This window comes from Periophthalmus magnuspinnatus, chromosome 16 (assembly GCF_009829125.3).
Source record: "Periophthalmus magnuspinnatus isolate fPerMag1 chromosome 16, fPerMag1.2.pri, whole genome shotgun sequence".
NCBI classification, from domain to species: Eukaryota; Metazoa; Chordata; class Actinopteri; order Gobiiformes; family Gobiidae; genus Periophthalmus; species Periophthalmus magnuspinnatus.
The window spans coordinates 33,506,879-33,525,302 of record NC_047141.1 but is presented as its reverse complement, the minus strand read 5'-3'; positions in this window follow the sequence as shown (position 1 = coordinate 33,525,302).

Sequence of the window (18,424 nt, the reverse complement as noted above, 5' to 3'; positions counted from 1 at the left end):
TAAAATACAGTTGTGTGACGTGTGTCTTCAGGTGAGGCCCTGGGTTTGGACCTGGACTGAGCTTTTCGTGGAAACATTTTTTAAAAAGATCTGCAAGTTCATATTGAAGAAAAAAAACAACAAAACCAAAAATGGAGCCAAATGATGCCACTTTGTTCTATTTGTCACTCGGGGGTTCTGTCCTGATACAATTTAAAAAAATAAACAAATATCAAATAGGATGTTCTTAATGAGTTCACTGCATGAATAAAATGGTCCAAATCACAAACACGGGCCTGTTCCTCATAAGAGCCACTTCTCGGGCGCCTCAGTCGACTGCGGCTCGTCTTTGTGTGTGTGATGTGTTTAGTCCGGCTCATATTTCACGGCGCTGTCACACACAGACGGAGCACTTTGTGGGATTCTGAGCCGGGATTGTGCTGACGACAAGACCTGACCCAGCGCAAGCAATAAAAACGGAACTTATACAACCACGAGTCCTTTTATATCTAACGCTTCTGTATAAGACGAGAGGAAAGACGTCCAAAGAGCGTCCATCAAACATCTGCAGCGGATACGTCCATTTATATAAACAGTCTGTGCAGCTTCAGACGAGTTTGTAAAGTGCTGTTCAAATATTGGCTCGATACAAAGATTATGACAAAGAAAAATCAAAGCTCTGAGTCTCCTCCAAACACCAAACTCTTTGACTCTGGACGTCTCCATTAAAAAGACCCGAGCTGATCATTTACGATTAGAAGTGACTGAATTAAACGCACCGTCCCGTCTCTGTTAATGAACCGACGCAAAGTAAAGTAAATATTAAAGAGGCCGAATGACTCTGTCCTGATCTGTTCTAACGCACACACAGACCTGGAGTTGTGTTTTTTTTGTTTCATTTTCACATTTTTAACACACAAACTCTGCAGATTTAGGCCCATGGTAAATATTTATCACAGTTTTAAATGAGTAAAGTGACAGTAGAAGAAGAAAAGTACAAAAATACAGGAAGTAGCTCTGAATTCAAAATGGCCGCCGAAAAATCCATTGAAAATGACAAAAAGAGCAGTGTGGCCGTTTAAACCTTCATTTAATAAAACAAACGTGACGAGTTTTGGCCCTTGTTTACATTATGGTTGCTATAGGAAACAGCTACAGCCTGAACTCCACCAGGAAAGTTACATAGTGTAGCTTTAAGTCTTTGTTTGTGATGGTTGAAGAGCACATGTTCCTCTATTTTCTGATCTGTTCTAATGTTTAATCGTCACAAACAGACCTGGGGTTGCATTTTGTTTCTGCAGATTTAGGCTGAGTTCTTCTCTCAAACTGAAAACGCTCCGTTCCACCTTGTGATGTCATCATGTGGTGATACAGGAAGTGCTCCACTGTGTTTTTAAACTCCACACACCTTCATTTATAGAATCATTTGGATCATTTCCTGGAGTTGTCTCTTATCTCGACTGAACTAAAGGTAAAAGGAGGAGTTAACGTGAAAACTACCACTCGATGACATCACAAGGTGGAACAGAGCGTTTTGAGAACCTGGTTTAAAGCTACAAGAGTCACGTTTGTGCGATACAGGAGCTTTACGTTTGTTCATTGTTTAACATCTTTATTGGACGGTGCTGGACACATGGGACCTGCTTGGACAAGGACAGTGTGGACGTGTCTCATTTGCACATCGTCATCGTTAACAAACACAAAGTCATGTTTAACCTTCGTTTACATTTGACCCATCGCACTAATGATGATGTTTTTACTATTGACTAAATGTCCAGGAGCAAAGGGACAAAAAGTCACGAATAAAACCACAGAAAAGAAGAGACTGAGAGAGAAATGAACATAATAAATAAATAAATAAATAAAAGACACATCATTTTGGCTCCATTTTCTAAGTATTTTATGTGTGTGTAAATAATAATAATAATAATAATAATAATATAACAAAATTAAATTAAAAAAAGGTTTATTTTTTGCAATGTTGGTCTCGCTAATGACAAAAAAATATATATATAAAAAATTTAAAAAAACATGAGTATCATAGCGACCAAAGAGCCAATCAGGATGTTCATTGTTCCAGTGTTAGATGCTTGAAAGTGAAAGGTCTTAAGGGAGAAGAGTCTTGCTCAAGGACACAATGACAATTTGAAGGGCCAGAGCTGGGATTAAACTAACAACCCTCTGGTTTTAAGACGCCACTTCACCACCAGAGCATCTGCCCCCAAAAGGACAATAACAGTTTGAGTCGCCGGGACAGGAGACTCGTACAGGTACTAACGAGAAAAGTACACGTCTGCAGATACTTTTACCACTGGAGGAAAGTGTCTGGAGTTTAACGACGCTCTGGGGGAGGGGGTGGGGTTATTCTCCCGTTTGTGAGTCAGGGACAAGAGACAAAACCTTTACGTCGAAAATAAATGATCAGAAAACGTGAAAAATCTTGTGAGATCAGTGTTTTTTGTGACGGACTGAACGGGTCAAATGCAGAGTGTGTACGTGACTTTAACCTCAACGCGACTGATTGTACCTGGGCACGGAGGGTCAAGTGTCTTGCCAAAGGACACGGCAGCATTATGCACGAGTCGCCCTGTGATTTAAGTGTTTTTCTACTGCCCCCTGTTGACAGACTGTTATAACTGCAGCGACGGAGACTCAACGACAAAAAGATCAGAGTCAAAAGGTTTTACTCATGATGGATTTGAGAGTTTTGGGTCAAATGAAAATGTGTTGTTTTGTTTTTGTTGTTTTTTTTTACTCCTGCTTTAGATGTGTTTAGGTCTTGGTTTAGATTTGACAATTCAAAGTCATATTTATTATATTATAACTAAATATATATTAACACGAGGTGACCCATGACACAGGAGGTTTTTGGGTCAAATGAAAATGTAAAAAATGTTCATAATGTTTTTTTGTTTTGTTTTTTATCTGTGTTTTGCTCATATTTAAATATTTAAAATAACTCACTGTGTCAAAATGATTTCAAAATACTACAATATCACCTGATTACTACTACTACTACTACTACTACTACTACTACTACTACTACTACTACTACTACTACTACTACTCCTACTACTACTCCTATTACTACTACTACTACTACGATCCTTTGACACTGAGCATTTTGAACATTATTTAATATTTTAGTCCAATGACTTTATCTTAAAGTTCAGATTCTCTCATGACTTTATACTTTTAAAGGTTTTATATGACACAAAACTGATTAATCCATGTCCTAATGTTTCCTCCTCAAAAACAGACCTGGAGTTGTGTTTTGTTTCATTCACATGTTTGACTCACTTTATTATTAGTCTGTAACATCTACAAAGATCAAAATGCGACGTTCCACCTTGTGATGTCATCAAGTGGTAGTTTTCAGGTTAACTCCTCCTTTTACCTTTAGTTGAGTCGAGATAAGAGACAACTCCAGGACTGAAATGATCCAAATGATTCTATAAATGAAGGTGTGTGGAGTTTAAAAACACAGTGGAGCACTTCCTGCATCACCACATGATGACATCACAAGGTGGAACAGAGTGTTTTCAGTTTGAGAGAAGAACTCAGCCTAAATCTGCAGGTTTGTGTGTTAAACATGTGAGAATAGAGTCACATGATCCTTTAAATATTTTTCTTGGCGTTTATATTTTTTACTTTTCTTTTGAGTGTCCGTGTGGTGCAGTCACATGACTCTGGCTCCTGTCTCTCCTGAAGATGCTGAGGTTATAGTTTACAGGAAACAGACCACAGAAGAAAGAGGAGACGCGGATATAGAAACGAGAGCCAAACGTCCCTAAGACGTGTCCACTCTGAGGATCTGACCCCGGCTCCGACTCCGGGACGACGGGAAATGACTTTGTGAAAATAATCCTTCCTCTGTAGTGGATTTGTGACGCCTCGGCCTAAATCGGGCACAGTTTGAATATCTCAGCGTGGCTCCATACTTTTAACAGCACTGCGTCCTCAAACTCACTGTAACAGCCAATGAAAACGCGGCGGTGTTTGCGCGGCTCCCCCGGTGCGAGCGGCTCGTATAATCGTCTATAGAAAGAGAAAATGTGCAGTGTCATTCACTGCGGCGCCTAAATCCCAGAGTGTCCTTGACCTCCTCTAAACTCAAACTAAAACGCCAAAGACTCAGAGGGAGGCGCCGCAGAGAAACACGACTGGACCATAAATATAATAAATACACTCATGTGTTCAGTAATAATGCAGATAAAGTCTGAACACCAGGTGGCGCTGGATGAGCTGCAGGTTCCAGCGTAAACACTAATGTGTGGAGACAGAAGTTTAACCTGGTGATAAAAATAAACTGTTTACATTTTAGGAGAAGGCAGCAACAAAAAACAAACTCATTGAGACAGAAGTGTTCTGGGTGTGTCCCACCAGGAGGAGGCGCTCACGTCCTCCAGCTCCTCTAGACCGACGCCAAGGCGTCCCCAGTCCAGCCGAGAGACATAGTCCCTCCAGGGTGTCCTGAGTCTCCCCCGGGGCCTCCTCCCGGTGGGACATGCCCAGAACACCTCCCCAGGGAGGCGTCCAGGAGACTCCTCAGCCACTCCTCTCCACGTGGAGGAGCAGCGGCTCTACTCTGAGCTCCTCCCCCTCTCTCTAAGGGAGCGCCAAGGCCACGCTACGGAGGAAACTCATTCACACGCTTCAGCCGCCATTTTGTTTTTTTGGTGATTACCCAAAACTCATGACCAGAGGAACCAGGACTAAACCAGGACTAAACCAGGACTAAACCAGGACTAAACCAGGACTAAACCAGGACTAAACCAGGACTAAACCAGGACTAAACCAGGACTGAACCTGGACTAAACCAGGACTGAACCTGGACTAAACCAGGACTGAACCAGGACTAAACCAGGACTAAACCAGGACTGAACCAGGACTAAACCAGGACTAAACCAGGACTGAACCAGGACTAAACCAGGACTGAACCAGGACTAAACCAGGACTGAACCAGGACTAAACCAGGACTGAACCAGGACTGAACCAGGACTAAACCAGGACTGAACCAGGACTAAACCAGGACTAAACCAGGACTAAACCAGGACTGAACCAGGACTAAACCAGGACTGAACCAGGACTAAACCAGGACTGAACCAGGACTAAACCAGGACTAAACCAGGACTAAACCAGGACTAAACCAGGACTAAACCAGGACTGAACCTGGACTAAACCAGGACTGAACCAGGACTAAACCAGGACTAAACCAGGTCTGAACCTGGTCTAAACCAGGACTAAACCTGGTCCATAGACAGTAGGAGTAGATTGATCTTAAACTGATCACATTTGCTTTATACTTAATATAACATAATAATAAACATAATAGTCCAGATGTAGAAGTTCTCAGACTATATTTAATTTTTTAAGTCCATTTAGAATCAGGTCCATTGTCTCCTGACATGTCTCTGTCCCATAAACGTGTCTTCAGTCTCATCGTGTCCTTCATCCCACTCTCAGGATGAACAGTGGATTTAAACATCACATTAAAAACATCCACAGAACGAACGAGTCGCTGACGACGTTTCATCACCGAAGAAAAAAACAAAAAACTCATCCCATTTTTGCCCACGGCTGGAACAGCAAGCAATTAAAAGAACAAAGGTGTAGCATTAGCCAACAGCCTGGAAGCACACGTCCACGTAAACAAGCCCGACAGGCGCTCCGCTCCCGGCGCCTGCGAACAATGGACCAATCAGAGACGAGCCGCAGTCCCTCGCATCCAGCCGCACACAAAGACCACACTGATGAGAAAATGATAGAGTAACACGGAGAATGACTTCAGAACGGGGAACCGGAGTCGGGATTATGCTCTGATTAGCGAGAACGTGTCGGGCCAGCGGGCAAAAAGCTACAGGAAGAGTTGCAAAGTCACGCCCACTTTACAGAAACACGGTGTCTCCTGCAGACAAGTGCCCCGTGTGGCCACAGAGGGGCAATCATCCCACAATCACACAGAATATCAAGAGATTTAAGCAAAAGGAGAAGTAAACAAAACGCAATCAGTGAATGTGACGCCATCAGGGTTTGGAGAAGGATTTTATCTACTGAATATTTTACAATGACACAGATCGGGCAGAACTACGAACTGTAAAAACACCTGAGCAACAGAAGAAACTAAAAAAATAAAAACAAGTTTGTACGTCGAGGAACTTCACTCCAGTTGAAGACGCTGTACCTGATTTTTACGATCTTAAAAACACAGAAAACACAACTAGTAACAACTATTTTAAACAGTTTGCAGACGTCCAAAGTTATTCCTCATTTACTTTATGTATTACAAACATGCTAATTATTCACCAGGATGAGTTTATAAGCACTTTCCACAACTTTCAGAGACCAGAGCGGAGGTTTGTCGTCATAACAACGCTAACAAAGCTAACAACGCTAACAAAGCTAACAAAGCTAATAAAATCTGACCAGAACTGCAGAAGCGGCTTCGGATGAGCAGCTAAACGTCTTTTTGTCCAGTTACAGACTTGAATTTTTATTTTATTACGGGTCAAACGTGGACGACAGAGGGACACTGTGTCATATATTATATTAGCTTTGCCTTGTAGCCTTTTATGAACATTTAATTTAAGCAAAATGGTTGAAAATATCACCAAAAGAACTATATTTTTTTAAGATAACTACAAATTTGCAGATTCTAGCGTTTCGTTCTCTGAGCTTTTTAACCCGATGGACCGAGGCCAGACCCCGCAGCTGCTCGTGGTGTCGGACAATGAGACGCTAATTACAGGGTTAATTATTCAGTTTGGACAGTTCGGTGTCACCAGTGCATCTGTGTGTGCTGTGAGACACGAAAAGAAACGACAAACTCACAAAACGCCACTGACCACATCAAAAAACATAAGAACAACTTCACAATATTAAACCCACGGATCCAGGCCCAGACACAGATATTTAGGGGCCCGGGGCAAGAAGCCTCACTTGGGCCCCCCTAAGATTAATTAATAGGAAGAGAGACCCCTCTGTCCTCCCCTGTCGACTCCCCTGGATGAGATAACACCGTCTGCTCGTAGGTTTCAGAATGATGAGGAAACTACAGCACTGTTGCCCTAGCGATTAACATTTTAAAACAACATCGATCGTTTGAACGGGGAAAACTCCTCATTACGGTGCATGTAACAGGAAGATAAAAAATATGACTATGAAGCAAATATCCAAACGGCTTTTACGGGACGATAATGTTAACGATAAATCAGACGTGTCCAGATGTTTCTCCTCGTTCTGGTCGTTTTTTCTCGTTGAGCCTCTGAAGTTTTATTTGGACTGATTCATGTTTGAGTTTAATCTTTAATCCACGCCATTTTGTCGATCTGCCCCCGTTTAACCTCCACCTGTGACACGCCCCCTGTGACACGCCCACTGTGACACGCCCCCTGTGACACGCCCACTGTGCCACGCCCACTGTGACGTCCGCTCTTCCTTCTCCAGTTTTATTTTCTTAATCGTTGATACTCGTAGATTCTGCAGCGTCGCGTCGTCATTTTGGTCCAAATCTAAAAAACGCTCTGCTCTAGTGTGACGTGCCTCTGTCCATAGGGGGCGCCACAGCGACACGACTCTTTATCGTCATGACGTTTACGGCGACGTCAGCTCCTATTGGACACCACAGTTTATGAATTTGAACTCAGCTTGAACTGTTTCTTTTATTTCGTGGTTTTAGATGAATTTTGTGATTTAAATGTGTAAATTATAACAGAGATGAGAACCATAGAGACACAAGCTCAATATGTCAGATTTAAGAGTTGAGACCAGTTTGAAACAGTTTGAATGTAGCTCAAACTGCACCTGTCGACTGTACTTTTATAAAGACTTTAATCAAACGCAGAACCTTTTGGACGTCGACTCGTGCTAATCTGTAGCTGCAGCTGAACCTTGATGACTGCGACAAGGCTCCACGCGACACGAGGCCTAAATGAAAGTGATTATGATCTGTCTCCCTGATGAATGTGTTTACCCAGACAAATGTCACAGCTCTAATAGGCCACAACTTTCATTACTCCCATAGAACTGGGACACTGTACACAGCAGAAGGGACGTGGGATAAAGAGACAAACGAGGGACAAACGAGGGACAAACAAGAGAGAAACAAGAGAGAAAACAAGAGAGAAACAAGAGACAAACGAGAGACAAACGAGAAACAAACGAAGGACAAACAAGAGACAAAACAAGTGAGAAACAAGAGACAAACGAGAGACAAACGAGGGACAAACGAGGGACAAACGAGAGAGAAAACAAGAGACAAACAAGAGAGAAACAAGAGACAAATGAGAGACAAACGAGAAACAAACCAGGGACAAACAAGAGACAAAACAAGAGAGAAACAAGGGACAAATGAGAGACAAACAAGAGAGAAACGAGAGACAAACGAAGGACAAACAAGAGACAAAACAAGAGAAAACAAGATCTGTTTTTTTATATATATTATAAATGAAACCGTGGCGGCTGATGCGCTGGTCGCGGCGCTGGGGTGTTGCCTTGACAACCAGGTACAAGAGCTCGACTCTTTGGGAGAAATGGAGACAGATCAGATTTAAAGGTGCAATGGAACTTTTAGCTGGACAGTCTCCATGGAGATGTTTCTGCTTCGTCTGTTTCACAGTGTTTAACTTCTCCCTGAAGCATTACCAGACCAAGTTACAGATCAGATCTGTGAAGCGGTGAGACCTTTCACAGTAAGATGCAGGATTTATAAAGTATTTTGGAGCTTTATCTGAACAAATGTGAGATGTTTGCAATTTTTTGGCTTTGGCACATTTTTCTTTTTTCTTTTGATCAGAAGTGAAACTTTCTAAAGTAAATGTTCGATCTTCAAATGTTTCAGTTACAAATGCAAACGCTCAAGTCGTTTTATTTCCAAAGAGAAAATGATTTGGTGCAACACACTGGTCCCTGATTTATCTCAAGGGTCACGTTCTAAAAATCACCCACAATAGTCAAAATCTGCAAAGTATCATCTTTATTTTTTACATTATTCTCTGTTTTTGTCTGTAAAACCCCTCACCACACACTTTATACACTTTTCTCACACAGGCGTTAACATTTTCTCACATTTCTCTCTCGTTTAAACTCTCTCAAAGTTCAAACCTTCGTAGGCGTCTTTGTCGGTGCAGAACGTTTCATCGACATTGTGGGTTTTGTCGGGGAGAAAACAAATTGCAAACGTACAGCACTTCAGAGTCACACTGAGATCCAACGTTTATGTAAATTTGTCTGAACACATTCTGTACTGGACAGGAGACACGGCACGGAGGAGACTGATGGACAATGGTCTACAGTCCAACAGCCAATCAGGACGCACGACACAATGGTCTACAGTCCAACAGCCAATCAGGACGCACGACACAATGGTCTACAGTCCAACAGCCAATCAGGACGCACGACACAATGGTCTACAGTCCAACAGCCAATCAGGACGCACGACACAATGCTCATTCATATAGTGAAAAAAGCATCGAAAGTGCATTAAAAAAAATCTACAAAACATCGAGACCGCGAAAGTTGAATCTCGATATAGCGACAGACAACTGTATTTCAAAATGCTGTTTCTTTCTCCGTCGTTTGACTTTTCAAAATGCGCCTCAGTGGATCTCACCTGTTTGGACATTTAAAACTGGACAAATACATTTAAAGCTTCAAAAAAATCTGTTCTGATCAGAGAAACGCACCAAAGCAACTGAGAAAAACCGTAATGCCGTACTGCGGAACATCCCACACAAAGCAACCACATCTCCATGGAGACCAGCAGGTGGAAAACTTACATTGTACAGCATTAAAAGTTTGATCTCTGTGATTCTGAGCGCGTTGTACCTGACGTTTGAAACTTCTCTGAAAAAACAATAATAACAAACAGAATAATGTGACTCGAGTGACGTCAGCGCGAGTCCAAAGCGCTAACCACTCTGCCAGCGCGTTTACGAGGCCGGCGTAATCCTTTTGGAAATGTGAAATAGCTTTGGACCAACAGTAATAACGTTTTGACAAAGACGATTCAGTCCATGATTTATGATGCGATGGGACGCGGCGTTTCAAAATGTGATTGTATTGACAATTTAGTTCAATATAGAAGCGATTTCCGAGCGCTGACGAATCGGCCCCGCTGCATCCCCCTCGCCGCGTGCGCGCAGATCGTCTCATAAGTAATCCACACATCCAGATTATTTTCATTTTCAGGGAGGGATTTAAAAGTGCCTCTGGACAGGAGCTGATGGAAACTCAAGAAAAACGACGTGACGGATTCTACGGGGACGGCGTTTTGACTCATAATGGACATTCAGATTAGTCCTGCTGCAAAAGTGATGCATTACCTAAACATGAAATCAAAGATACACCATGTCACTTTTCTCGCGGATGATCTGGCAGCTGCTCGTCTCCATGGAGATTCTGTATTATTGCTTTTTCCTGAACTTACTTTACCTCCTGCAGTCAATTTTTAACTGCTCAAAAACACCTCGAAAAAAAAACAAAACCTGTTCTCACTGTGGATGGGCTCTCCTCGCCACAGATCTGACCTGTAACTTGGCCAAGTGGAGTCAGCTGCTTGTCTCTATGGAGGGATATTTCAGGGCCAAGCTGTAACATCTCCATGGAGACAAGCAGATGGCAGATTCTACACCAGAAAAGTGACATAATGCAGCTTTAACACGCAGGATAAATAAGTCTGTGTATAAACAGTTTTGTGCGTCATTTGTGTCATTTGGCCTCAAAAACAGACCTGGATTAACACTTTATTATTCGTCTGTAACATTTCCAAAGCTCAAAACGCTCTGTTCCACCTTGTGATGTCATCGAGTGGTCGTTTTCAAGTTAACTCCTCCTACTTTTACCTTTACTTCAGTCGAGATCAGTGGCAACTCCAGGACTGAAATGATCCAAATGATTCTATAAATGAAGGTGTGTGGAGTTTAAAAACACAGTGGAGCACTTCCTGTATCACCACATGATGACATCACAAGGTGGAACAGAGCGTTTTAAGCTCTTGTCATGTGACCGGCCGTGTCCTTGTAAGACAATGAGATGTGATTCTTCCGCAGACAAAAGGAGGCGGCTGTGTTACGGAGCGGCTCTGTGGCTGAGTGCGTCTTAATTATATTTGTATGACCCAAATTACAGAAACATTATCCAGACAAACAGCACGAGCGCCATTACACAGACGTTAAAGGTCCGGTCCAAAGACACATCGACGCCCCACAGCCTGACGCTTTAGGAGCAAAAACTGTATTTCACTATTGTGTCTGTAAATCAAGATATGAACATTAATAACAGACAAATCAGGTCCTTCTTTCCCCGAGGTCGCTCCTGTTAGCGTTAGCATTAGCGTTAGCGACAGGTTTGATTGACAGCGTTGCTAAGCGCCTCGATGAGCTTCATTTGGATCATATCTCGTCTCAGATGTTTTAGTAAAAGCAGGTCCTGAGGTCTAAATCCATCAGCTGTGCAGACAGGTAAAAATGCTTTTATTGTCCAATAGTCAGGAAGTGTACATTAGCATGCTAGTTGTTGCTAACTTTACTGTTAGCACTGTCTTTTCAAATCTCTACACTGGTTTCTGAGAGTCGTGAAAATCCCTTATAAACTCATCCAGACGAATAATCAGTGTTCAGAAAGAAAAAAGTGAGTGAGGAAAAAGACGAGTGAAAATCTCAAACTCACATCGAAAGCATCTTGGGTATAGACTCTCACCCACTGACCAGGAGGTTTGTGGGTCAAAACAGGATGGTGTTTATGGTGTTTGTGTCCCTGAGCAAGACACTTCACCTTTACTTTACTAAGTCAGCATGAGATATGTGAGAGCTAAACCTCGGGAACTAAACCTCAGGAACTAAACCTCAGGAACTAAACCTAAGGAACTAACCCTAAGGAACTAAACCTCAGGAACTAAACCTCAGGAACTAAACCCCAGGAACTAAACCTCAAGAACTAAACCTCAGGAACTAAACCTCAGGAACTAAACCCCAGGAACTAAACCCCAGGAACTAAACCTCAAGAACTAAACCTCAGGAACTAAACCTCAGGAACTAAACCCCAGGAACTAAACCTCAGGAACTAAACCTCAGGAACTAAACCCCAGGAACTAAACCCCAGGAACTAAACCCCAGGAACTAAACCTCAGGAACTAAACCCCAGGAACTAAACCTCAGGAACTAAACCGCAGGAACTAAACCTCAGGAACTAAACCTCAGGAACTAACCCTCAGGAACTAAACCTCAGGAACTAACCCTCAGGAACTAAACCTCAGGAACTAAACCAGAGCTAAACCTCAGGAACTAAACCCCAGGAACTAACCCTCAGGAACTAAACCTCAGGAACTAAACCAGAGCTAAACCTCAGGAACTAAACCCCAGGAACTAAACCCCAGGAACTAAACAATCAAAAAGAGAAACACCCAAGAAATCAAATCAAATATTGCGCTGACACTCAAACTACACGATACTCTCTCCACCTGAGACTCAAACCCACGACCTTCTCACCGTGAGGCAGAGGAGCTAACCACTAAGCCACCGTTCCGCCCAGTTAAGTAGAACCTGGACTGAATATAATTTGTACCTCCCAGAAGCACCTCTATGCTAATTCCACCTCTCCCACCGTGCGAGGAGCGTTAGCCTGGGAGATTAGCGTTAGCATGTATGTGCGTTATCTCAGCTTGATGTTAGCGATGACAATTTGATGGGGTGCCTTTTATTTCCACTCGCGCCATAAGTCTGCACAAAATGGCCTCTTTGTTCTGCACTATAATCGCATTAATATGAAAATCAAATCAAGTCCTGTCTCTTTTCTGGGAGAATGAGTTCATAAGAAAAGCACTTTGTTTGTTCAGAGCAAACGAGATTAAGCTGAGAGACGACATCACGCACCAGGTGACTCCAGGGCCGTACGAATGTGAAATATAGAAAAGGTACGGAGAAGATCGTACGAGGAAGAGTCTCCGTCGCATCAAACGCATCCCGAGTGAAGACGACGACGTTTAATTAGGCTGTTAGCGTTAGCATCTGTGTTTCTGGTGTAATATTAATGCGACGTGACTCCTGTGTGACGCTATGGTTAAGATAATGGGATTTTCAAGCGTCTGAGCAGAAAGAGCCGTCATGGAGCGTTTATACATTTTATACGTGGTCGTTTTAAAGTGGTCATGTGACTTGGAGGGTTTGGTCAATGGTCGGGGTTAAGTACAGCGCTTTACGTCAAGGAAATAGTCACACATTCACACGTTCACGCACAAACTGTGTCTTTAAACTTCGTCTTTTGATCGGACCTGGACGACTGCATTCATCTGTAAGAGCCGTCACTTATTATTATTACGTTAGCTAGCACAATCCTGCGTTACAGAAGGTTTTCCGTCCATTTTCCATTTTCTGGACAATGATGTTTATGTTTACGTCCAGAGCAGGATTTGAACCGCCAACCTCCGTAACCTTCGTGTGAGTGAATAAACTCTCTCCTCTCTACTGTCGCCTCGTCGTTATTATCGGGTTCGCTCGTGTCGTCCTGCGCTCGTGTAGGAGCCGTACAGAAGATTTACAAGGTGTTTATCTGGAAAATGATGTTTATGTCCAAAGGAGGAATCAAACCACCAACCTTCATATGACAAACACTCAACCAACTGAGAGACTGTCGCCCCTTTATTATTATATCTATTATTATTATATCTATTCTTATTAAATCTATTATTATTAAATCTATTATTATTATTAAATCTATTATTATTAAATCTATTATTATTATTAAATCTATTATTATTACATCTATTATTTATCTGGACAGTGTGTTAGAAACTGAGACTTTAGTTTGATTTTTTTCTGTTCTTTTTGTTTTTTCCTGCTCTATTTGTTTAAACTGCTCGAGGATAAATACAGTGATTTTTATGTTAAATATGTATTTTGTATATTTAAGATGTATTTTTTTTAATATTACAGATGTATTTTTATATTACAGATTTAGTTTTTTATATTAAAGATGTAGTTTTTTTTATATTTAAGATGTTTTTTTATATTAAAGATGTAGTTTTTATATTACAGATGTATTTTTTATATACAGATGTATTTTTTTTCTATTACAGATGTATTTTTTTTATATTACAGATATATTTTTTTTATATTGCAGATGTAGTTTTTATATTACAGATGTATTTTTTTATGTTAAATATGTAGTTTTTATATTACAGATGTATTTTTTTTTATACACAGATGTAGTTCTAAACCTAAGGCTGTTCCCAGAGTCGACAATTATTGCAAATTAATTATACGCCAAGACAAACACATCACGTTTTGTTTTGTCGATTCCCCCCAAAAACCTTTTCAGTGAGAAAAATGTGAAGCTTTATCTCCATTTACAATAAACAAGGCCATGTTCTCGACTCTTCCTCCGCGCTCAGATGGGACACTGTGAGTTTGATCGATGTCTCTATGGTCCCACTGAAGACGAGAGACAAAAACCACGTCGGGGGTTTGCTGGTCCTTCTCCAAGAAATTTTGTGCAAAAAAAAAAAGATGAAATTTCCTGCATTTTGGTGGATTCCAGCTCTGGTAAGTGGCAGTAAACGACTCTATTAATCTGAAATCCAATAATACAGCAAAGCCTTTTTTTCCTCATTTTCCGTGTTTTCCGTGCGTCTAAACACGACAATTATTTTCCAGGTTTTCCAGGACACGTGGAAACTCTGTCCCACGTAAATCCATGACACTTAAGCCATTTTTAGCAGCATGAGAAAGGGATGTTTTGTTTTAGTGAATGAGATTAAGACCGATATCGATGTCTGACTCTAACGGCGTTTTACGTACGACGCCCAAACGCTCTGCCCTATTTTCCGTATGAAATAAATGTTGAATCTAAAGTTGGACGGGCCCAGTTTGTTCCAGTTTGTTATTCTTGGCTTGCAGCTGTTCGGCGAAACCTGTGACGAGTTAAATCTGCTTATGCGGCGGAATTTTTAATATAATAAAAGCTTATGTAAATGTCGAGTCTCAGAAAACATTAAGAAAGCCCCGGTGTTTAGCTGCGGTAATTCTGTATCATTTAGCTCGACCCCACGTCGCCCTCTCCTGGTCGAGGTTAAGTGCTGCCGAGCCGAGGAGAGCGCGGCAAACGGCCCCGTCCATTACACCGTCATTAGGAGGTCGCAGGAGTCAATTATTATGCAACTATAGGAACATTGTATTAACCACTGTCTAAAGAATGAGCTCCGAGTCGTGGAGTTTGAAAAGACGACGGAACTGATCTACATAAAAAAAAAAAAGATGAAATATGATCTACATAAAGTGGAGCTAATGGAAGTATCACCAGGACTGAACCAGGACTAAACCAGGACGGAACAAGATCTAAACCACGGATTTATGATGTAAAACTAAAGTCCACAACAAAATCCAACAATGCCTGATTAAAATCTAACATAGAACTAACCAAGGTCTAAAACTGGACTAGACCAGGACTAAACCAGGACTAAACCAGGTCTAAAACAAAGAGTCAGGCTTGAGCAAATCAAGTCTGAAATGCACCAAACAGAAGCTTTAGAAAACAATCTAAGGAAGTGTTCAGATCTGCACAAACACCAGAACTAAACCAGGACTAAACCAGGACTAAACCAGGACTGAACCAGGACTAAACCAGGACTAAACCAGGACTAAACCAGGACTAAACCAGGACTAAACCAGGACTAGAAGAGGACTAAACCAGGACTAAACCAGGACTAAACCAGGACTAAACCAGGACTAAACCAGGACTAAACCAGGACTAGTAGAGGACCAAACCAAGTCTATATAAAGACCAAACTGGGCTCAAATCAACTGCACAAACACATTAAGCTGAAGATTCACTCGGACCAGAACCTCAGACAAAGAAAGTCACGGACGAGAGTCGAGTCGAGGTCCTGGTCCTGACCTTAAATATAAATGTGAATCTTCATTTCTAGAATTACAGATCACACTGAGAAGCATCACCACCAAATAAAACACATATTGTCCCAGAGTTTGAGGAGCGCTAAAGCAGAGCGCAGGGTCAAAGGTCAAACATGAGTCACTGTAACGACAGAGTCTGACCTAAAGGTGACGCCGAGACACTGGACCTGGTCATGATCTCATAGAGTCTGATGGAACAGGCGAGGCGGCACCGCACGGACGTAACCCTGACCCAACGTTAGCCCAATGTTAGCCCAACGTTAGCCCAACGTTAGCCTAATGTTAGCCCAACCCTGACCCAACGTTAGCCCGACGTTAGCCCGACGTTAGCCCGACGTTAGCCCAACGTTAGCCCAACCCTAACCCAACCACCACACACTTTACCACACACTTTACACCACACACTTTACTCCACACACTTTACTCCACACACTTTACACCACACACTTTACTCCACACACTACACCACACACTTTACTCCACACACTTTACTCCACACACTTTACTCCACACACTTTACTCCACACACTTTACTCCACACACTTTACTCCACACACTTTACTCCACACACTTTACTTCACACACTTTACTCCACACACTTTACTCCACACACTTTACACCACACACTACTCCACACACTTTACTCCACACACTACTCCACACACTTTACTCCACACACATCTCAGACTCTTTCTCAGACGCTGAGGAGTTTTTCACAGGTTTTGTTCCCGAGGTTTTTCAAACACCCAAAGTCTATTTTAGGTCAGTGTGAATCACCAGAAAACCGTGATAGGCCAAAGAGGAAGACACGCTCCGACAGCTCACACACACACACACACACACACACCCCCACACACACACACACACACACACACCCCCACACACAAACACACACACACACAGAAACACACACAAACACACAGAAACACCCCAACACACACACAGAAACACACAAACACACACACACACAAACACACACAAATGCACACAAACACACACACACACAAACACACACACACACAAACACACACAAATGCACACAAACACACACATAATTAGGCTGTGGATTTCTCAAACGCACAAGGAACAAACGTACAATGGATTTTCTCCTTTTTCCTGAAGATGCATTTAAAGTAAAATTGATGAAGTTTTTTTTATATAATATAATATATAATAATATACTATAATACTAATACTGATATATACTATATACTATAAAATATATATACTATAAAACCATAAAATCATGTTTTTTTTTGCCGTCCATGCCCTGATTTGGCTGATTTGGTTCAATGATTCTACTTGTTTTGCCAAATTTACTTAAAAACTGCCATTTCGAATACGTTTGGGCGACTCCCTCTGTTGTAATTCTCACATGTCGCCACTAGAGGCTGTCTGCACTTCTACTGTTAGACCAGAGCTGGAACAGAAGAAGACCTGAGAGCACAGGTGAGCACAGGCCAGGTGAGGGGAGGGAGGAGGAGCCAGGTGAGGGGAGGGAGGAGGAGCCAGGTGAGGGGAAGAGGGAGGAGCCAGGTGAGGGGAAGGAGGAGGAGCCAGGTGAGGGGAAGAGGGAGGAGCCAGGTGAGGGGAAGAGGGAGGAGCCAGGTGAGGGGAAGGAGGAGGAGCCAGGTGAGGGGAAGAGAGAGGAGCCAGGTGAGGGGAAGGAGGAGGAGCCAGGTGAGGGGAAGAGGGAGGAGGAGCCAGGTGAGGGGAGGGAGGAGACAGGTGAGGGGAAGAGGGAGGAGACAGGTGAGGGGAAGAGGGAGGAGCCAGGTGAGGGGAAGAGCGAGGAGCCAGGTGAGGGGAAGAGGGAGGAGCCAGGTGAGGGGAAGAGGGAGGAGCCAGGTGAGGGGAAGAGGGAGGAGCCAGGTGAGGGGAAGGAGGAGGAACCAGGTGAGGGGAAGAGGGAGGAGCCAGGTGAGAGGAAGGAGGAGGAGCCAGGTGAGGGGAAGAGGGAGGAGCCAGGTGAGGGGAAGGAGGAGGAACCAGGTGAGGGGAAGAGGGAGGAGCCAGGTGAGAGGAAGGAGGAGGAGCCAGGTGAGGGGAAGGAGGAGGAGCCAGGTGAGGGGAAGAGGGAGGAGGAGCCAGGTGAGGGGAGGGAGGAGACAGGTGAGGGGAAGAGGGAGGAGCCAGGTGAGGGGAAGAGCGAGGAGCCAGGTGAGGGGAAGAGGGAGGAGCCAGGTGAGGGGAAGGAGGAGGAACCAGGTGAGGGGAAGAGGGAGGAGCCAGGTGAGAGGAAGGAGGAGGAGCCAGGTGAGGGGAAGGAGGAGGAGCCAGGTGAGGGGAAGAGGGAGGAGCCAGGTGAGGGGAAGAGAGAGGAGCCAGGTGAGGGGAAGGAGAAGGAGCCAGGTGAGGGGAAGAGGGAGGAGCCAGGTGAGGGGAAGAGGGAGGAGCCAGGTGAGGGGAAGGAGGAGGAACCAGGTGAGGGGAAGAGGGAGGAGCCAGGTGAGAGGAAGGAGGAGGAGCCAGGTGAGGGGAAGAGGGAGGAGCCAGGTGAGGGGAAGGAGGAGGAACCAGGTGAGGGGAAGAGGGAGGAG